Below are 23,760 nucleotides of genomic sequence, written 5' to 3'. Positions count from 1 at the left end.
CGAAAAATTCAAATCTTTCAAAGCCTTGGTTGAAAACGAATCAGATCACAAAATCAAATGCCTCAGGTCTGATAGAGGTGGGGAGTTTACCTCAAATGAATTTTTCGATTTTTGTGAAGAACATGGAATAAGAAGGGAATTCTCTACTGCAAGGACTCCTCAGCAAAATGGAGTAGTGGAAAGGATGAACAGAACGGTTCAACAAATGGCTCGTGCTATGATGGATGAGTCTGGAACTCCCGCAACTTTCTGGGGTGAAGCTGCATTTGCTGCAGTTACTATTCTCAACAAGACAAACGTCCGGGTGAACAGCACTCAAACTCCTCATGAGCTCTGGTATGGTAAGACTCCTACGGTAAAATATTTCAAAATTTTTGGAAGCAAATGCTATATCAAAAAGACTGATGAAAATCTTGGCAAGTTTGAACCTAGAGCAGATGAAGGCATTCTCCCTGGGTACTCTCCCCACAGCAAAGCATACAAGTGTCACAACAAAAGACTTGGAAGAATTTTTAATAGCATTGATGTAGTGGTTGATGAAGAAGGAAACATTCCTAGGCAAGTAAATTCCGAAAATTTTGAAGATGATGAGGACCATCCTTCAACATCAAATCAAACTTATGATGAAGAAGAAGCTTAGGAGGCACCAGAAGAACAGATAAGGATATAAGAGAAGACTCCATCGAGATACGTTCAAAAGAATCATCCAGAAACTCAAATTCTAGGGCAGAAAGAGGCAGGTACACAAACAAGAAGAACAATTTCAGAAGCTTCAAGCTATTTGGCATTGCTCTCCTCCACTGAACCACAAAATATAAGAGAGGCATGCAAAGATGAATGCTGGGTCAAGGCAATGGATGAAGAACTTGAGCAGATCGAAAAGAATAACACTTGGGAGTTGGTTCCTAGACCAAAAGATAAGAATGTCATAGGGACAAAAAGGATATTCAAAAATAAGTTGAATGAAAATGGGGAACTTATTAGAAACAAGGCCAGACTTGTTTGTAAAGGGTATGCTCAACAAGAAGGAATAGACTTTGAAGAAACTTTTGCTCCCGTTGCTAGACTTGAGGCCATCAGAATGTTCCTTGCTCTCTCTAGCTTTCAGAAGTTCAAAGTATTTCAAATGGACGTAAAATCTACCTTTCTGAATGGAGACTTAGAAGAAGAAGTATATATTGAGCAACAAGATGGATTCATCCTTGGAAATGATCCAAAACTTGTATGCAGACTTAAGAAGGCTCTCTATGGTCTTAAACAGGCTTCAAGGGCTTGGTACTATCGTCTGGACAAATACCTTCATCAACAAGGTTTTTCAAAAGGATCAACAGATAGCAATCTTTATATAAAAATTGAAAATGACAAATTGCTAATACTTGTTGTGTATGTTGATGATATCATCTTTGGCAGCAGTGAAGAAACCATGAGTCAAAACTTTGCTTTAGTGATGCAGAAAGAATTCGAAATGTCTTTGCTTGGTGAGCTGACATATTTTCTTGGTTTACAAATCCAAAAAAATGAAGACAGTATCTTTTTATCTCAAACCAAGTACCTCAAGCAGATCTTGAAGAAATATGGCATGGAAGATTCGAAACCAGTATGTACCCCTATGGTTACAGGAAGCAGCCTCAGTGCAAATGATGAATCAGCAGCAGTGCATCAACCAACCTATAGATCCATGACTGGAAGTCTACTCTACTTAACAGGTACCCGACCAGACATCATGCATGCAGTGGGAATGGTTGGAAGATTTCAGCCAAATCCAAAGGAAACTCATCTTCAGGCAGTGAAGAGAATTTTCAAGTATCTTCAAGGAACTCAAAACTATGGCTTATGGTATCCTAGAGATACATATCTCACACTTCATGCTTATACAGGATGCAGATTGGGCTGGAAGCGTGGATAACAGAAAAAAGCACTAGTGGTGGTGCATTCTTTATGGGTTCCAGATTAGTATCTTGGTTCAGCAAGAAGCAAAGTTCAATTGCATTATCTACAGCTGAAGCAGAATATGTGGCTGCTGCATCTTGTTGCACACAACTCCTTTGGATGATGCAAACCTTGCAGGATTTTCAAATCACTTGTACTCCACCTATCTCCATCGTATGTGATAATACAAGTGCAATCAGCATTTCCAAGAATCCTGTCATGCATTCAAAGACCAAGCACATACCTATCAAATATCATTTTCTTCAGGAACAAGTGCTTGAACAAAAGGTCAAGTTGGAGTATGTTCCCTCTAAGGAACAAGTTGCTGATATACTCACCAAACCACTGCCCAGGGAAACATTTGAATACCTCAGACAGAAGCTGGGAGTAGTTGATGCATCATCCTGCTGTTGAAACCTGTCTGTTTCAGAGAAAAATGGTTGTACGCGAGTTTCATGAGGAGGATCCGCGTACATACGCCGATTTATGCAGATACAATCGCGTATATGGTGGTTTGAAGGAAATTTGTGGGGACAGACTCTGGTTGAAGAGAGTCTAAAATGGGTCTGACAGAGACCATCTGGCACAGGTTCAGGGGGAGCAGATAAACTTCTAATAATGCATTGTTGGCATTACCTTAGAAGCTCTTGGTTCAAGTACACAAGCTGTTTTTGGGTTCAGGTGGATCAGCTGCAGAAAGGAGAACAAAAGGAGAACATGGTTGCTGATCTGAATAGTGATTGACAGATGCTGCTGATAGTAGTTATTGGTGACTTTCATAGTCTTGCTCTAGATATTTCGTCTCTATGTCATGTATATCTTTTTTTATCAAGGTCATGTAATGGCCTATTTTGGTTTCCCCACTATGCCTGGGATGAATGATGTAATGTACTTGGTTGTCATATGTGAATTTCTGATGTATCCCCACTTGGTTGGGTGGATGATCCCCACTTGGTTGGGTGATGGATGTATGTATAGAGTCTTTTGGTAATAGGAATTCAGTTATGATGTATAAGTTATGGTTCTTCTTGAAGAACATCTTTTTGCAAATCTTGCCTACAATCAGGGGGAGCATGGTCAGCACAGCAGAGCAGAGATTTCAGCATGTACTCAGGGGGAGCATAACCCTTTGCCCTTGATGACAACGGGGGAGAATGACTTTGAGGATCTTGGGGTTGCCATCAAGTCCAAAGGGGGAGATTGTTGACATTATGACACAGGTTTGACGTTATGGCACAGGTGTTGTCCTTGATGGCAACTCACTCTGGTGACAAATCACAGTTCAAGCTCTCAGAATGAAGGAAAAAGATATATACGCAGGTTCACCTTGACCAAGCCATGTATACACGTGGGTCAGACGTTCCAAAGACGCGTATGCATATACACACACTTTCACGCAAGGAAAAGCGCGTACATGTGGGAGAACTTAATTTTGGTCCGTGGTATTTAGTCCTTGGTATTTGAACCTATGGTTTTGGACCATGGTATCTCATCCGAAGTGTTGATCCCAAGTATTGGGTCCATGGTATTGATTTGCTATGGTTTTGGACCGTGGTATTGAGAAAGGCCTAAAACTATAAAAGAGGAAGGAGATCATTTGGCATGATCATCATCTGAATTATTGAATATCTAATGCAGAGCTAGATCTCGAATACTGGTGATTGGTTGATGGTGCATAGCTGGATCTGAATGAAGGAGGAACCTAAGCGCAAGGAGAGGGATAAGTTCTATTGATGGATCAAAATATCAAGTCTTGAATAAGTAGAATCTTTGAAGTGATTTTGATCTGTTATATTTGGTGCACACTTGATCTATAAATCTGATAATCTGGGTATAACTATTGTCTGAATATTTGAAAGAGTGAATTATCTTTTATAGATCTATACGCAGGTTCGTCTCATCAGAGGTGCGTATATACACTGGTTCAACAAATCAAAACAGCGTATACGCAGGTTGGTCTTAACACAGAAGCGTATGCACGCAGGTTTCTGAATATTGAAGTAGCATACGTCTCTTAAATTATGTTCTAGCTGCTTCTGTTTATTGCTGCAGTGTTCTGGGTTCAGAATTGGTGTGTGGTTACTGTTACTGTGTACTGGGTACAGCTGTCAGAGAAGTGTCTATTTGATTCAGTTTTGATTGGTGAAAAGGAGATTGTTTGATGCAGAAATTCTTGATGTTTGACTGATGTTATTCATGGATCCAGTCTGAAAATTTACGAAACGTGGTCCCAGGAAAAAAGAGAAGGTTGTAGACTTCTGTAGGTCAGTACCTACGTACTAGCACTTGAACTAGTACAAGAGCTAAGGGGGTTGTAGCTCCCTTCCAAGAGAGGCTGGAGAACGAGAGAAGGTTGTAGCCTTCTGCAGGTAGAAGCCTACGTACTGGTATAAGTCTGCACCAGTATAGAAACATTGTAAACAGAAGTTTCTAATTAAAAGAAGATAGAGACGAATTGCAGCAGGTGGTTTTCACCCACATTGGGTTTCCACCTTATATCTTGTGTTCTTGTGTGTGATTGTCTTCTGCTCTGTTTTACTATTCTTGGTTACTGTTTATTTGATTCTGATACACAGATTAATGATCAACATCTGTAAAATAAATTAAATTATAAGTCTGCATGGTATACGCTAGTTTCCTTATCTGTAGTTGCGTATATACGCGGTTTTCACTAACTGAAGTAGCGTATATGATCTGGGTGTGAAAAAGAAAATAATTGACTTGATAATACTGATTCACCCCCCCTCTCAGTATTATTTCCAACAGATATTTAATCATTGTCATCTTTTGTAACTTAGGTTTCCAAATTAGGAACTTTACTTTATAATAAAGCAATGTTATAAAGTTAAATTGTCACAAATTAAAATTAATTAAACCATATTATAAAGTGAAGTTAAATATATTAATAAAACAACTAAATATTTGAGAGATGGCCAAGTCGAGCGCTACGGTTCTAGTCTTCTCCTATGAAGCAGAAGGCACCATCATCCAGCATTTGCTAGCCTCAGGCGATCATGGCGATTTGCACAATGGGGATCTTATGCTACGATGGGCGTCAAAGGAGGGCCAAGAATTCTAGGAAATAGTCTGGGTGGGGATCCAGTTAAATCAAGGATCTCACCCATGCAGGATTTCTTAGTCGTATACCCAGATCTGCCATTTCTTTATTGCCTTTTTGGAGGTCACGATGTGGATTGGGCTATAGGGTTTATATGGTTCGTGGATCCAAGGCAGCCAAACCTCATTCATTTTTTCCCAGGATGCAACAAAAGGGAATATGGATAGTCTAGTTGTGCAAAGCCAAAATATTTCAGCCCCTTATATTGTCAAACAAATGCAACATGCTCCAGCTATGGCAGTCAATCTACCAGAAGTTAACAATCTATTTAATTCCCTCCAAACTCGAGTTGTTGCTTGCAAATTCAATGGATTTTGGCCCAAATTGAAGGATTTACATAAGTGGGTATTCTCTACTTGGACTCCCAACTTTGATATTCACTTGTGCTCAAAGGACTTTTTATTGTACAATTTCACACACAAAAGGACCTAGATTTTGCTTTAAACGAGGAGCCATGGTTTTGGGGCAGAACAGGTCTTTTTATAACTCCATGGTTTTCGGTCTTCAATGCCAATACAATGGTGGTCTCCAAAATGTTGGTTTGGGTGAGATTGCATGACCTTCCTCTTCCTTTTGGGCACCACCAAGTATTCGAGGGAATTGGAAATACACTGGGCAAGTTCATAAAGACGTGTTACCCACCAAAAGTGGGGACCCTTTAGAGAACTTTTCTCCTATACATCTTCTTCCAGTCAATAGCTAGCAGCCCCTGAGAGCCACCAAGTAGCTAATGTGATGTGCCACTTTATCTCTGCTCCCTGCATCAATTGTATGTTTCCTCACCCGTTTGTTAACAACATATGTTAGAAGGAGGGAAATCTGACCTGTTGTCACCTAAGAGGCACACCTAGATTTAATGTGGGAAAAGTCTCCAATCCCACCAGGGGCGATCTTTAAAGGTGAAACACTTAGAGAAGGGGTTGTCACTTATTCTGAACTCTCTCCATTTAGGTTCTCTCCTAGCTAAACCAAAGGGGTGGTCCCTAAAGATGAAATCTTGCTAAGGATAACAAGCTCTGGGAGATTATGGTGTTAATTAAATTAGTTAAGGCTTCACCAATTTAACAACTTGAATTATATCTTGAAATGAGATTGCTTAGCAAGTATGAATAATTAAGAGCATATAACAGTTAATAATGAAGATATATCAATTATATTCAACAAGATATCCGGTAAGACAATATAATTAGACCATTGCTAAATATACTTGCAAGAAATATATGCTCACAAATAAATCCACAATACTTGCAAATATGATATGTCAAGAATATCAACAAGTTGAACAATTAGAGAAGCTACAAAGCAAGAGGTTAGTGAACCACACGAGATTATATATAACTTTGAGATATGAGCAATAAATAGATCTAGATCTTGCAAGGAAATAAAGAGCTTGTACTTAAAGAGAGATGCTCAAGTATGATGAAATAACATTAAAGGACAATTGGCAAGAGTATGTAAATGAAAAAGTACAAGAGTGTAAATGAAATGCTTGCAAGTTTGATAAAATGGTCACAATCTAGCTTATACAATAACAAGTTGTTTGAAAGATGCAAACCAGTGTATGCAAAGTGTGAAGAAAAATGGTCTTGGTTAATTTTAATTAATGCCTAATCTAAGGTTTGACTTCCCATCAATTCCTTCAACTTGCTAAGGAGAGAGGTGGTTGCAAGAATGCTAAGTGAGAAGGCTAAGGCCTCAATAACCATACCCCCATAGGATTTCAATACAACCCGCATGCCTTTGTTCCTACAAGGGACTCGGCCACAAGAGAACTGCGAGGTCACACGTTTTAACCTTTGTTCCAAACTTAAATCTAGGGAGATTGAATGACAGTTAGGAAAGGTGGTCCTAGATGTCTATCAACCAAGCTTATGCTTGGAGGTAAATCTTAGAGATCTAAAATGCAATCTCGAAATGAGATCTAAAATTATAACAAGTGCTTCAATGAGATAACAATTAGACTGAGATGCTCCAAAGTGAAATATCTTAAGATTTATCAATAGCAAAATACCATTTCACTTTAAATGATCAAATTATTAATTAGGAATTTGAGCACCAATTATGATATCAAATATGAAATTAGCTTATGTTAACAGCGAATCAAGCAAGTGAAAATTACTTAATGAAACAAATGACAATTAGATCAAGAAATTAAAACTACTTCAATGACCAAATGCAAATGAGATCAAGACAATAATGAACACAAAAGCAAGTTAGATCAAGTGAATGATGAATGATTTAGAACTACTTGCAAATGAAGATTAGAAACTAGATCTAGAAATTAGATAATGCAAAAAAAAAAAACTAATCTAGCAAGTTAGTGATCAATCAACCAAGTTCTCCTTCCAAATGAGTAGGTGGGATACCAAGGAGTAAAACCCCAAGCTCCCTCAAAGAAAATTTTCTTTTATTATTATTACAATGTGAAGCCCTCTTATACAAGAATGAGGGCTTTGGATCCTTAAGGAGGGTTTACAAAAGTGAACTTTAATGAACCTGTTGTTGCTCAGATTGTACACGCACCGCGACAACGACTCAGGTCAGGGGATGTCACCCTGATCCCCAACCTCTACATTTTAGTTGTCTCCCAATAGCAGACTATGGGGGGTAGACCCTATGGAAATGAAATGATGAAGGACAAGTTGGGAACCAACTAGTCCGAGAGACACGGTTGAGTGGCCTAGCACTTGGTTAAATATAGCAAGATTCTTTAAGGATTATATTGAAATTATATTTGAAACCAGTGCCCTATGGAGTCAACACTCTTGCTTTATAAAATTGAGACCAAGTACCGAATGGACAACTGCTTCTTTGATGCTTTACTAACCTATATGAAATGTAAATCTTAAGTCCTATGTGAAATGCAAAGATCTTAGTTAATTTTAATTAGATGCCTAATCTACGTGTGACCTTCCCTTAACTATTTTGAAGATAGGCTCCAAGGTAGGTTGTGGGAAGGAGGCCAACAAGAAGCAAGCAAGGGCTTGATTAATGATACCTTCTGTTAGGATCCTATCCCCTGATGTCTCTGGCGTTGTAGAGACTGTGGCTCCGACGACTGCAAGGTCATTGTGTTAACCATCGAAGAATTGCCAAAAACCACTCAAGCTAAATGAGAAGGGATGCCCTAGATATCTATCAACCAAGCTTATGCTTGAAGGTAAAATTTTAGATGCAAGACTAGCTTAGGATGATATGCAAGGTGAAATGAGTGAATGATTCTTAAGGTGAGATTGTTAATGTTTTAAGTACTTTAATTATGGTTATTCTTGAGTTATATCGACAAGTACTTATTAACGATATTCAAGAGACAATCTCAACCATAAGAATAAATGCCAAAGTGCCAACAAGAGATATCCACAAAATACAGTGAAGATGAAACCTACCCAATTGATCTCTTAGAAAAATCACCAATATAAGGGATATTAACCAATGAACCAAGACAATCGATAGAGTGCTAGAGATAAATCTAATGCTCTTTCAATGGTTTACTTATCCAATTTAAACAAGAATCATAAAACCATGAACAATTAGAGCACTTATCCTCTTAGAACATTTAGCCAATAATACTTTGTAGACAATACAAGATGCTAATAGTGATTACTCAAGAAAGAGACAAAAGGGTTAGCAATGCCCTTCAAGAGATAAACAATCAGATTAGTGAATTCTCAAGTTAAGAGATGCAATGTTGTAATAAGTAGCTCTCAAATTTCTTGCTTGCACATTCTCCTCCATTGTTAGGTCTTACACATTTCAAAAATCAAATATGTTGCTTTTCCAACAATACCCTAAATTCCTTAAGCTTTTCAAAGACACAATCCTTATCCTTCAAAATACATACCCAAGTATGCATGGAAAAATCATCAATGAAGGCCAAAATATACTGTGTATTGGCAAATGGTGGTTAGTTCACTTTACGAAGGTCACTATGGACAAGTTTTAGCTATGTCTTTACTCTGCAAAACTTTCCTCTCTCAAATGCATCCTAGTGATGCTTTTTGAGCATACACCTTCCTCATACACCATCAGGAGGACACTACCCTACATAGTCCATTAACCATATTAAACTTGAATATCAATTTCATACTTCAAAAACTCAAATGTCTAGGCCTCTCATACCGAATTCAACTCTAGTCATTGATCCTAGCCATAAGTGTAGTCAATCCTAGGTTGTACTTGGGAAAATAACATAACATATATAGTCTACCTTTAGGTTCAAGAATTCCCTCATCAACAGCAACAACAATAAAGTAATTGGTAATATCTTTCACAATAAACCTGACAAGCCATAATTTTCTTGTTGTTCTAAGTTAGTTGGGGTACAAACAACAAATTGGCACTCAAACTTTGAATGATACACATTGGTGATCACACCAATCTAAGATTCAATCCCATCACAACCAAATACATACTTACATAGTTATTTACAACAAATAATTCATCTTTTGTAGCCTTATTTAATGAAGAAAATGTAGAAAATCCATAAAAATTTTGCTACTGCTTGAATGAACAAATCTAAAACTAACTTGTAAACCAAGACACAATTTTCTCTACTTATTTTGCAACAGAATAGAACCAGAAATAATCAGCCACACAATATTAAAAACACAATTTTTTTCTAGGGAATCCAACTAGGAAAACCCTCTGATTGATTGAGAATTTTATTGATAGAAAATGCGCAACAGATCTCTTAAAATATAACTTTGTTTCAGAGGAAACCAATCTAGTTTTCTTTGATTATCCTAAGCTTGAAACCCCTGCAAGACCCTTGATCTGCTTCCCTCAATCTATGCGCATAGGTTGTGTTACCTACCATTTTGTGGGTGATATCACTAGGAGAATTTTTTTCTCCAAAATGGTCCTCAGCCTACAGCCAACAACCCCTTGCTTATGAAGGTGCTTAAGGAAGAACCTCGTCCACCTGGATTTGTATCCAACACTACCATGTTCTCCGCTGCTTCAATTGCTCCCTTTGAACTAGCAGACTTCCCTGCTTTCTTCTCAAGAGGGCCACAATGATAGATAAATAGCTAGGAGGGCCATTGAAAATCCAAGCGGAGTCCAATATGTGCCAAAATGAGTGGAAGGGCTCCAAATATAGTGACAAAGGGGGTGGCCCCTTGATCTCCAAGCAAATGACCTGTTGTACTCCCAAGTGGCTTTGGGTACACAAGAACATCCTCATGGGTCTCCAAGTGGATCGAACAAGCCCGTACTCCATCTGCAAGGGTCAAAACAATGATGCAAGCCCTCCATTTGTCTCCCATGGTGAGACACAACCCCATATGGGCCCTAGATCAATTTCCAAGTGTGTAGCCGATTGGGCAAGGTGGTCCAGGTGCATCAACATCGTCAAATAGGTGGAACACGAGAAATCAATGGATGATACTAAAGGATCCCATGGCGAGGCTATCTGCTCTCTGCTATAGTGGAGGCTCATGGGTCTCAAAGCACACCCTACAAATGCCAATATGATCCTCTAGAGGGCTTGGACCTCGTATAGGGAGACCAGACCCCAGGATGAAGACCCACCTGCAATCTTGTATAAGATCCAATTTGTCTCCTCACCTTTCTATATAACAAATCATTAGTGTAATTGAGCAGATGAGTTTACAAATCATGGGACCAAGTGGGCACTTCATAGTGGCATGCCCTTCCATAATGGGCTTTAGAGTGTACAAGTGTCTCCAAGTTCAAAAAGGAGGTTAATCAAGGACCATATTAGGTGGTCTCAACCTCTAAGGGAGTAACAGGTTGATGGTACATCCCTCAAGTGGCAAGTGTCATGTGATATAATGGTGGAACGGAGTGGGGCATCAGGGGTAAGCTCCAAGCCACATGCCACAGTACAAGGGTAGCTATGATGAGGGAAGCCCGCACTTGGGTTTATGAATGTAGGAGGGAGCAATCGTGGTACATGAGTTACCCCTGCCTTGTTTTTCCACCCTTCTTCATATGCCTTTTTCTTTTTATTGATTTCTCTTTTGTAACTGCGCAGGACTCTTAAGGATGAGAGCATGATGTGTAAGATACAACAGTGAGTACCCCCTAATGGTTGGGCAGCATTGCCCACTAGGGGTTGGGTCAATCATGGGTTCCTTAGTGATGCAGGGGGGCAATATAAGGGGCCCTAGGAACCAGGTTGATGGTCATGATGATAGGGGTAAAGCTCATGATGCTTTTGCCCATGTGCTAAATTTATGTGTCTCAGCCATCTTTTGCATTTTATGGTACATTTCCTGTTGAGAGTGGCCAAATTATGCCTTTTATTTTCTTTTTAATTGCATCAACCTCTGGGCATCGTTCCAGGCCCGACCCAAAATGTGGACAAATGGGAGGGGGAAGCTAACTCCTTGTGGACCCAATGGACAAATGTGGGCCCAAATGGGAAATGTATTAAATGAGGTTATAATGAGTGGAGGTGAGTGACGCATATGGTGTCAGGAAGCGGGACCACGCAACCAAAATCAGGATTTCCTATGTAGTGCCTCTCATATAACTAGTAGCCAATAAAGGAGATCTCACGGGACTAGGATACAAGGTTAACCCCCAAGTTGGACAGAGGAGATGAGTACAAACCAAGACGATTCTTTCCGCGAAATCCCCGCACTAATCCTGTTAGAAAATGTAACTATGTTCGATCTTCAATAATGTACTTGAGTCGTTATGTAATGTACTTGTCAAAAGAATAAAGAAAATATTTTTTATTATTGTAACAATTACTTATTAAAGCATGGGTTTCATGCTTGGGTCATCATTATATTAGTCAAAGTCCCCATTGTGGACTCCTAGGATTAATATTGAGTTTATAGAGTCATTGTATATTCGAAGAGACCCTTCTTGGGCTTTCGAATCATGTAAAAAGGTTTTGTATCAAGTCAAATATGAATTATGTGTCCTCCACATCATGTCGGCCTAAGGAACCCCATTTGACCGACAACAAGCCTATATATTGAAGGATGTCGAAGTCATTTGAAGCACTCACTCTCAAGGAAGTTCGATATCTCAAGAAGAGTTAGAGAAGTGCGAAGTCTGTTGTCAGGAGGACGAACGAAGTGCGAGTTTGGGGGAATCTCTAGAGGAGAAAAAAATCGAGCTTTTGGTGCCTCTCTCTCTTTGTTTCGTGGTCTAGGTTGGGAGATCGAAGTCTCCTAAGATTTAATTGTTGCCGGAAGTTGCATGTTGCCATAAGTTGCTGCCTAGTAGAAGGAAGATCAAGTCGGCCTAAGGAACCCCATTCGACCCACAACAAGCCTATATATTGAAGGATGTCGAAGTCATTTGAAGCACTCACTCAAGGAAATTTGATATCTCAAGAAGAGCTGGATAAGTGCGAAGTCTGTTGGAGGGAGGACGAAAGAAGTGCGAGTTTGGGGGAATCTCTGGAGAAGAAAAAAATCGAGCTTTTGGTGCCTCTCTCTCTTTGTTTCATGGTCTGGGTTGGGAGATCGAATTCTCCTAAGATTTCGTTGGTTCCGGAAGTTGCATGTTGCCAGAAGTTGTTGCCTAGTCGAAGTTGTTGGAAGGGGTCGAAGATCTTGGAGGCTTGGTGTGGAGGGAAAATTTGGTCTTGGTCTAGGGTAAAGAGTCTCAAAGGATACTATTGAAAGGAAGAATTATCTTGACTGGGTTTTCCCCTCGAGGGAGGTTTTGCCTTGGCATGCGCCTATATCTTGTGTCTCTTGTTTTGTGATCTTCACATGTGTATAATTGCTTGATGAAACATAAGATAATAAAGAAATAAAAGAAGCCAACACACTCAGAAGTAATTATCAAGAAAGGAGAAACCCTAATAATATCTTTGATTTTCCAACATGGTATCAGAGCGAAGGTCAAGAGAAGTTGAAGATCACTTTGTTGGCATAGATTCCCCCTCTATGGTGAACTACATAAGATTGGGTTTCAACTCTGCTGGAAGATGGGTTAATAAGATCATCTACTACTTATTCAACAAAGTCAAAAGTCAAGGATTCTTGGTTGCCCTTACAAGTTCTCTTACTGATGGCAATGCATGGATCATTGATAGTGGAGCACTGAGACACATGACAGGGGAAAGCAAGCACCTTCACAAACTATCAAAAGAATCATCCTCTCATGCAGTGGAATTGGGTGACAACAAAGGCTATGTTGTTAGAGGCCTGGGATCTACATAATTGAAGTTGGATAATGGATCGAAGTTGCATCTCAACAACATTCTCTATGTTCCAAGTTCGAAAAAGAATTTACTTTCTATTTCTTGTTTAGAAGATAAAGGGGAAAGTATTGCTTTTGTTGATAGAAAAGTATTGGTTTGGGGAAAGAACTCTAGTATTGACAAAGCTAGGGATATTGAAGTTCGTGAAGGAAGTCTTCTCCGGGTTATCACTCCATCTCCTCAAGCTTTGGTTCATATGGAAATAAGTCCCATTGAACTATGGCATCGAAGGTATGGTCATCTTCATTATAGGGTAATCCCTACTCTTAGTCGATTGGTTCATGGTATTCCTGATATGAAGTTAGATCATGAAGGTGTGTGCAAGGGATACTCTTTGGGGAAGCATACTAGAAAGCCATTTCATCATAGTGAATCTTGATCTAAAAAAAATATTAGATCTCGTCCATTCTGATGTATTGGGGCACATGTCTGACAAAACTCTTGGAGGTCATCTCCACTATGTAACATTCATTGATGACCATTCGAGGAAGGCATGGCTCTACCTCATCAAGACTAAAGATGAAGTATTTTATAAGTTCAAGGAGTTCAGGGCTGAGGTGGAAATCCTAACCGAAAAGAAGATAAAGACTCTAAGGCCTGACAATGGCGGGGAATACACCTCTAAAGAGTTAATTGCATATTGTAAGGATGCAGGTGTTGTAGCATTTTTTGGTTTTGGTAAGTTAGAATCAATTACTCAGAAAAAATGAAAATATTTTTCAAAAAATGTTTAAGCTAGGATATGGACAAAAAGAATATTGAATAAAAAAATGTTAGGAAATATTTTGATAAATATGTCCATATCAAAGAAAATGTTTGAGTAGATGCCCTAAAAAATGGAGGCAAAAATAAAATGTTAGGTTAAGAGAGAAGCAAAAAGAAATAAACTTTGAAAGTGTGCAAATCCAAGTGCCACTACTTTTACTTTATTATGCAAAATAATGGTTGTGTACAGCTTGTCATAAATGCCACAACCCATGACAGTCAAATAGTTTAATCTTGACTAGTTCATGCTTTAAATTTCATGTTTATAGTTAGAGAATAAAGATCTAGCCAAACTGTTTAATCTTCACAGATCAGTAGTTCGGTAGAGAATAATAAGGAGCGCATCAGTTTAATCTTAGCCCTTGGATGTTATAAGGTTAGAATTAGATAGTTTGCTTTTCAAAAGAAAAAGGAAAGAAAAGGGTCTGCTAGCCTAAATGCACCCAATTAAGTGAAGAAAAAATGTTAAGGTAAGTAAAAGGGTAGGTAGAAGAAAAGTTGCAGAAGTACATTTACATTGCTTGATCATGTGTTTCAGTGTGCAGGAGCAATTATGAGAGTGAAAAAATGTTCACAAGCTAATTTAACTAACTTCCCCTCATCTCATTTCACCCCCCTTGTCCTAAGTTTTCATTCCCCCCTCCGCATTACTTTATTAACTCCGCCATACGCCATAAAACCCATAAACACCTTTTTAGCCTAAGTCTTCTTTACCCCTCGCTTTATAAAGTTAACTGCACAATTCACGTTTTCCCGACAAAACCTTTTAACCCACCCTTGGTGTGGTTAAATAAACCCCGCCACAGTTAAAACCCCAGTCCCACTCCATTAACCCATCGCGATATGTTTAATCCGCACTTTATTCATTAAAATAATTACAAATCACTTGTAATTATTCCCCGGGCCCGCTAATCTCCGCGCCTACTCCCTCCGTGCATCTCGACCGCGCGATAGTCGTCCGATCACCTACTCCTAGATCTAACGATCCACAGCCATATCGCGCGCTCCCGATCTCCGATCTTTAAAGGCCTGAGAGCACGCGAGATTCGTGGTTTTGCTCGGGCCCCTTGTGGTTACGTGTCATTTCCACGTTAACTCGCATGCCCTCAGAGAAAAACCACCCCACGACCAAAAGCGGTGCGATGAGCCTCCGAAACCGCTCCCCCGCGTACGGTAAAACCATCCACTGTTCACTTTGCGCCAAATTTTAAAAAGTTAACCATTTACCCGTTTAAACGCGAAAACCCTCACTTTCGCTCTTTTCGTCTGTTTACACAGTAAAACCTGTATAACCCTCCTGCGCCACCCTAAGCCTCTACAACCGATTTAACCATTGTTTACCTCCCGAAAACGCTCCGGACTCCATCCACAGACCTTTCAACTCAAATGAAGCCATTGTGGCCTCTCTGTCAATCTGTGTTTTTCTTAACAATTGTTGTATTTTGCAGGTGATTAGCAGAAGGCCAGGAGACTGTATAAACGGTTTTTATACCAGTTAAAAAACTATTTGTTCCAGATTCTCAATAAATGAATTCAAATTATTATCCTGTACAAAAAGAAATCAGGTCTAAACCAAAGACAGAGCAGAAGAAATCATTTATACAGTAGATGTTAAAACAAACAATTTACACAGTTAAAAGACAAAACAGAGGAGGCAGATAAAACATACAGTTAAAAGACAAACAGATGAAATATACAGAAAGATGATCAATATCCAACTACCTGATACTGAAACATGTAAAAACTAAATGATTTATTGTTGAAATACAAAGTAAAAACTTGAAATGTACAGTAAAAATAAATAGGCACAGTAAAGGATATTGACAGGTCAATAAGGTCAAAGAGTATAAGATTAAAGTGTATCAAATGAAAGGTCATAAGTGAATATGACTTCCAGTGTGAAGATCAAACAGACAAGCAGCTTAAAAGGAAAAATATCAAAGACCAAAGCTAGCATAACCTAAATAACAGGGACAGCAAGCAGCAATTCAATAGATGTCTCTATCTTCTTGCATAAAGATATTTCCTTTTCCTAGGATAAATCCTTAAACAGTTTAGGATATTTTCTTAGTTCTACTATTGTATAAATAACTCCCTTCTCAAGTTATTAAGGGTTCATTGTTCACCATTGAACCAGGTTGACCATTGAAAGAGAGTTCACCCTTGAAGAAGCATTTGTAAACATTTGATGTACTAGCTTTTTTGGACCCTTAATACAAAGCAAAGGATTCCGAATTCAGTTTTACACAGTTTGCGTTTTCTGTAAGTTTTTCCAGTATTACACATTATGTTTTTCTTCATATTCTTATGTCTTACAGAGATACCTAGGTAGGAATAATTGTGTCTCAATCTATTCCTATAAGCTTCTGAAGTGATAATCATTAAAGAGAATGGATTAATGGACTGTCTGTTTAATTAGTTCCCTCTGAATCAATAAATCATCAGCATCTTGTAAGCATAAACATATTCTCTTGAACCTTCTGAACATCGGTCAGAGATTTTCATACTTATGATTGTTCAATTTTCTGTCTAAAAACTGTAATAATCATATTATTTTTTGTTTCTACTCACCAATATTCAAGCTTTATCACTGTGTGAAGTTTTATAGCAGCCCTCTACTTTGGGATTAATATTATTCAAAAGGTTAGGCATTACAGTGTTATATCTGTTTCATTCATTGGTCTTCCAAATTAAAACAAAAACCCCCAAAACAATTATCTTAGATGCTCTGGCATTGATAACTGACCACTATTATCTCAAAGGTACAACAGCTGGTATTAAGAGAGAGCTCATTGTTCCCTACTATCCCGAACAAAATGGATTGGCCGAAAGGAAGAATAGGTCAATTGAAGAAGGCATTTGAACTATGCTCCTTGATCAAGATCTACCGAAGTTCTTATGGGGTGAAGCAACAATGACTGTCGTATACATTCAAAATAGAAGTCCTCATAAGAGTCTTGATAATACTACACCCAAAGAAGTATTCACAAGAAAGAAGTCGAGTGTGGATCATCTCCGCATATTTGGATGTCTAGCATATGCCCATGTTCCGAAAGACAAGCGAAAGAAGTTGGACTCGACAAGCATCAAGGGCATATTCGTTGGGTATAGCCTTTCCTCAAAAGCATATCGAATTTATATAAAGGAAGTAAATTGAAGTAAGCATGGATGTCATATTTGATGAGAATCAAACTTACAAGAAATCAAAGGACATTCCTATTGATTTTGATGACCAGGAAGTTCCCGTATTTGAAGAAGATGAAGTTCATCAAGAGAATCCTTCTAATGATGAAGAAGAATGACAAAGTGAGCCTATTCAATCGGTGGCTATCCCAACCACAAGGAAGAGGCCAAATTGGTTGAGCGCTACCTTAGAAGATGTTGAAGGACATGAAGCTGTGAAAGGGTCCTCCAGGGAAAGTAAGAAACCGAAAAGATACTATGGTTATGTTGCATATATGACAAAATTGACTGAACCCGAACCATCTACATTCCAGGAAGCTGAGCATGAGGAGGTTTGGAAGAAAGCTATGCAAGAAGAATATCAATCCATCATGAAGAATGGGGTTTGGGAAATTGTTCCTAGACCTAGTGAAAAATCGGTTGTCGCATCGAAGTGGATCTATAACATCAAACATGTTGTTGATGGAAGTATATACAAGTACAAAGCAAGGTTCGTTGCAAGGGGTTTCTCTCAAAAGGTGACTATGAATAAACCTTTGCACCTACAGCAAGGTACACTACTATTAGATCATTGGTTTCATTGGCCGCTACAATGGGGTGGAATATCCATCAAATGGATGTTAAGACCACATTTCTAAATGGGACCATTGATGAGGAAGTGTACATCGAACAACCTGAAGGATTTGAAGTGAATAACAAGGACTCTCATGTTTGCAGACTCAAGAAGGCCCCATATGGCTTGAAGCAAGCACCAAGGGCATGGTATGCAAGAACAAATGCATCTTTTCTTAGAATTGGGTTCGTGAAAAGTATTGTTGATCCGAATCTATATATCAAATTCGTGAATAATGAGCCCGTCATTATTCTACTATATGTGGATGATCTATTCATCACTGGTGTAGAACAAAGAATTCAAGAATGCAAGAAGATGTTGGCAGTTGAATTTGAGATGAAGGATCTAGGACTGATGCACTACTACCTAGGTCTAGAAGTATGGCAAAGACCTAGGGAGATATATTTGGGGCAAGGAAAGTACATCATCAAGTTATTGCAGAAATTTGGATTGATGGACTCCAAGTCGATGGTTACTCCTATGATCATCAATCTCAAGACGTTGAGGAGCTCCAACTCTAGTCTCATGAATCCTACCTTATATTCGTCAAATGGTGGGTTCCCTGATGTATCTGGTAAATAATAGGCTAGATATATGTTTTGCAAAGAACTTTCTTAGTCAGTTTCAGTTGGAGCCTTGTCATGATCAGTGGATAGCTGCCAAACATATATTGAGGTATCTTCATGGCACTATACATCACTGCCTAAAGTATGATAGCAAGGAAGTCAAGCTAATTGGCTTCCCAGACTCTGATTGGGGTTGCATTGAGACCGATGGAAGGAGCAATACTGGAGGATGTTTTAGTCTGGGAGTTGCTATGATCTCATGGATGAGCAAGAATCAAGATCCCGTTGCATTGAGTAGTGTCGAGGCAGAATATGTCGCTGCATGCGAAGTAGGAAAAGAGGTTGTCTGGTTAAGGAAGCTTCTGACAGATTTGTTTGAGAAGTCTTTGGGTCCTATTGTGATTAATTGTGATAATCGAAGTTGTATCAAGATGTTTGGAGATCATGTGTTTCATTTGAGGACGAAACATATCAATAACAAGTTCCACTTTATTAGGAACTTGGTGCAAGATGGGATCATGAAGTTAGAGTATGTTCTGACAGATGAACAGTGAACAGGTAGCAGACATTCTGACAAATGCTCTTCCTAATAAGAAGTTTGAATATGTAAGGAACCTGCTGGGTTTGTCATATATTGGTGATTGTATTGATGACAACATTGATAAGGAATTGAAGAGATTTGTTGAGGCTTTGCGAGTGAAGCATTGCTTGGGGAGACATCTGGTCGGCACTTTGTGTTGATGTCTGGAATCCCATAATTGAAAAAGTGGTGTTGTTTATTGAGCTTTGTTTTTGGATACACACTTGTATGTATGGGTTGGTGATTAGCAAGTAAGCCTAATGGTACCTAGAGGGACTGAATGCTTGAGTCCACCTTAGTCCCACTTGGATAGATTGCCCTGGTCAGGAATCTAGTCCATGGCATTGCGGTGCCTAAATTGTTGAGTCACTGGTTGAATAGATTTCCCTGGTCAGAAATCTAGTCCATGGCATTGCGGTGCCTAAAAGTTCTTAATGTTTTCATATAGTTTGAGATCTTCCATTGTATATGTACATTATGAATACCTCCCTAGTTAAGAGGGAGTGTTAGAAAATGTAACTATGTTCGATCTTCAATAATGTACTTGAGTCGTTATGTAATGTACTTGTCAAAAAAATAAAGAAAAGAAATTTTATTATTGTAACAATGACTTATTAAAGCATGGGTTTCATGCTTGGGTCATCATTATATTAGTCAAAATCCCCATTATAGCCTCCTAGGATTAATATCGAGTTTATAGAGTCATTGTATATTCGAAGAGACCCTTTTTGGGCTTTCAAATCATGTAAAAAGGTTTTGTATCAAGTCAAATATGAATTATGTGTCCTCCACATCATGTCGGCCTAAGGAACCCCATTCAACCCACAAGAAGCCTATATATTGAAGGAGGTCGAAGTCATTTGAAGCACTCACTCTCAAGGAAGTTCGATATCTCAAGAAGAGTTGGAGAAGTGCGAAGTTTGTTGGAAGTGAGAGTTTGGGGAAATCTCTAAAGAAGAAGAAAATCGATTTTTTGGTGCCTCTCTCTCTCTCTGTTTCGTGGTCTGAGTTGGGAGACAGTCTCCTAAGATTTTGATGTTTCTGGAAGTTGTTGCCTAGTCAAAGTTGCTCGAAGGGGTCGAAGATCTTGGAGGCTAACATGGTGTGGAGGGAAAGTCCGGTCTTGGTCTAGGGTAAAGAGTCTCGAAGGATACTATTGAAAGCAAGAATTATCTTGACTGGGTTTTCCCCTCGAGGAGGGTTTTGCCCTGGCATGTGCCTATATCTTGTCTCTTGTTTTGTGATCTTCATATGTGTATAATTGCTTGATGAAAGACAAGATAATAAAGAAATCAAAGAAGCCAACACACTCACAAGTAATTATCAAGAAAGGAGAATCAAACCCTAATAATATCTTTGATTTTCCGACAAATCCATGCCCAAAAGTGTCTGTGATAAGTAAACAAAAATACCCAACTACATAATGAAAGTCATACCTTCGGTGTTAGAAGGCCCACCTTCAAACATACGATCATAACAGGATGGGCGAGGGAGCATAATGGCTAGCTCAAGTGGCAAAGATGGTGGCACATCGAGCTATCTGGTGGCTGCAAGGGGTTGTTGGTTGCCGGTTGAGGACCATCGAGGAGAAAAAAATCCCCTATGTATATCACCCACAGGTGCTGGGTAACAAGCACAACTATCAAGAGATTCAATAGGTGGAATTATTTCTACACACCACCCCATAGTTACAACTTCTTAAATCCCAAGCATAGCCCCAAGTTTCACATACTTAGCATTTGTCAATGGTTATATAAATATATAATCAATAAGAACAATTGCATTACAATAAACAAGAGACACAACTTTATCTTGTACCAATTGTATCAAATAATGTGCATGAAGCTCCAAGGGCTTGATTTTGAACACAAGAAGATTCTCAACTGCTTGTATTGCATTTTGATTGTCACTACACTATTTTAGACACTTTGAAAGAAATCCAAGCTCAACGAAAAGTTGTGAATCCACACAACCTTTATGCCAGTGTTTATAGCACCACTATATTCAACCTATGTAGTCAATAAACAAATAGACCACTATACCACTATTTTTTACACAACCACACTATGGGCCTATTCCAAGAGGAAACACATAGCCTAAATTCAGCTTTCTATCATCTTCATCACCTAATTTGGATGCCAAAAAGAAATACAACATGCCAAGGTCAATAATTTCAAATGTATCTATCAAACACTTCTTCAAACCCAGAATCAAGTTAGCACTACCACCAATGATGACCAAATCGTCAACATATAATACAACTATCAAAATATCATCATTCACATGTAAAAGATGGATAATTCAAATTAAAAATGCTTGAAATGAAAATTAAGAAATAACTTATTGATCTTCTCATACCATGCCTTAGCAAATAGTTTCAAACTATACAAGAATTTCTTTAGTCAAGAAACAAGACAACCATCCTTCTCAAACCTTGGAGGTTGTTCCATATAAATCACCTCAATGAGATCACCATGTAAGAAAGCACTCTTGACATCCACATAATGTACCTCCCATCCAAAACGAGCAGCAAAAGAAAGAATAAGATGAACAAAATTCATCTTAGCAACTGAGGCAAAAATCTCAATGTGGTTAAATGCCTTTCCTACTAGAAAACCCCTTTTACTACCAAACAAGCCATACACCTCTCAACAACACCTTCTAATGTGAATTTAATCTTGTAGATCTATCAACATTTAATGACATTCTTTCTTTGAGGTAGGGAAGCCAATTTCCAAGTTTTATTTTTCATTAAGAAATTGTTCTCTTCACCCATAGCATCCTCCCAACCAAATCAACCATGTGCATCTGCATATGTATCATGATCAAATGCCTCTAGGACAAGTGTCATCAAAGCAACACCATCACTCTATTTTTGTCCTCTAGCTTTCCTTTAGTCATTTACAATACCTATACCAACAGCAACTTCAATTTTCTTGCTCATCCACTCAAGAAGGATAGATTCCTTTGTAGGAGTTCTATAACCAATTCACCATAAAAGGCCATAGTCGTCGAATATTCAAGACAATATTGCTTGCAGTTCACTCTGCTAAAGAGGTTTGACCTACAAGTCGGATTAGTTATGCAATTCAAATAGATTATGCGAGTCAGTTTCTCAAATGACAAGCTAGACAGCATACCAGACGATGCAGTATCTAGATCAATGAATCTATAATCCTCGTAATTTCAAATGGATCACTACAAAAGATGCCAAAATAGGAGTTCAAAAAAGCGACATGTGAAATTTACTCATCAAATTCAACATCCCTCCTACAAACAACTTCATGTTAAACTAGACCAAACAACATGCAGGATTTTGACTCATCAAAGTAACCCACCATAAGAAAAGCACGACTCTATGTATCTTGTTCTTTCTGCTTATCATCTGGAACATATACCCACAATGTACATCCAAATGTTTTGAGTTGTCCAATCGAGGGTTTCCTTCCACTCCATTTCTCAAGAGGAGTCATATCCTAGATAGCCTTGATTATAATCATATTTAGAAGATAATTTGAGTAGTAAACAACCTCTACTCAAACTCTAGTCAACATACCTTTGGCTTAAAGAAAACACTTAAACTAAAGTTCTATTCTACCTTTTAGCAACACCATTCTCTTGAGGTGTGGGTATTGTTACCCACCACCAGTGGGTGACCCCATAAGAGAATTTTTCTCCTAGATTTGTCTTCAGTGGGCAACCAGCAGCCCCGGACAGCCACCAGTAAAGCCAATGTTGTGACAGATGTCTACACTGCCTTAGCCAACCATGTGTCCCCTCACCCATCTGTCGAGATCGTATGTTTGAAGGTGGGCCATCCAATCCTAAAGGTATGATTTTTCATTATGTAATAGGGTGCTTATGCTTGTTTTTCTTGGGCACACTTGGGTATGGAATCTAGATTATTGGGTGACTTGGAAGGAGGAAGGGTTTTGACTGTAGACTGTTCCTTTACCTTAACTGGGGGATTAATCCTCAACCCTAGTCCCGTGGGATCTCCCCTACTGGCTTACAGCTTTAGGATGGGCACTACTGATGAGGCTCATCAATGGGTAAAATATATGGACCTTAATGCACCCCCAGCTTACTAAAATCAACTCTTCTCATAATTCTTTACATGTTTTAATTATATTTTGCTTAATGAGATGAGTAAAAGTAAGATGTCATGTCTAGTGGTCTAATGTGCATTGATTGCAGGTTTTGGGAGCAAATTGTGGCTAATTAGGGTGCAGGAACTCGAATGAGACAAGCAAGAGAGATTATAGGAGATAGGATCTCCCTCCTTAACTCCTCACTCACTCGAAGATCCCTCAATCAAATCACACCAGCTTGGAGTTGCAAGCAACCGAGTCATGAGGATCATTGGCAGCCAAGCCAGTGATAGTTAAGAACCAGTTAATCTCAAGATTGGGAGCCAAGCCTCCCTATATTTAAGGAAGTTGTTGGCAACTTCAGTTGTATAAATAAAGAGGCCTAGAGCCTCATTAGGATTCGGATTTTTTGTGCAAGATAGCTAAGCAGTTTTCGAGTTGAAGGATTGTGACCAAACATTGTTATGTATTTTTTGATATGTTAATGAAAATGAGCAGCATTCCCTTGATCCAGCACTGAGTTGACTTAGAGGGCTGAAGCTCTTGGGTTAGGGCCCAACCCTAGCAGCAAAGGTTCCTCTTACTGTATATGTATGCTTAGGTTATCTCATAGTTAGTTGTTAAACTGATTTTGGTGTTTTTAATTTGCAAGTATTGGCAGATTTGATTAGTTTGCTTCCATTTGTGAATACCTCTAACAGTAGTATTATAGAGATAAAAA

The 23,760-nt window shown here is 38.8% G+C and overlaps 1 protein-coding gene across 2 annotated transcripts in view; it reads right to left on the bottom strand.

The window, feature by feature from the left end:
* The window catches only part of MMH-1 (MUTM homolog-1), a 318,479-nt gene that overhangs the window by 262,583 nt on the left and 32,136 nt on the right, over nt 1-23,760 (bottom strand). The window lies entirely within an intron of this gene.

This window comes from Pinus tabuliformis, chromosome 8 (assembly GCF_031772625.1).
Source record: "Pinus tabuliformis cultivar Carrire ecotype Pingquan chromosome 8, CPIR1, whole genome shotgun sequence".
NCBI classification, from domain to species: Eukaryota; Viridiplantae; Streptophyta; class Pinopsida; order Pinales; family Pinaceae; genus Pinus; species Pinus tabuliformis.
This window is presented reverse-complemented; position numbering and strand designations above follow the sequence as displayed.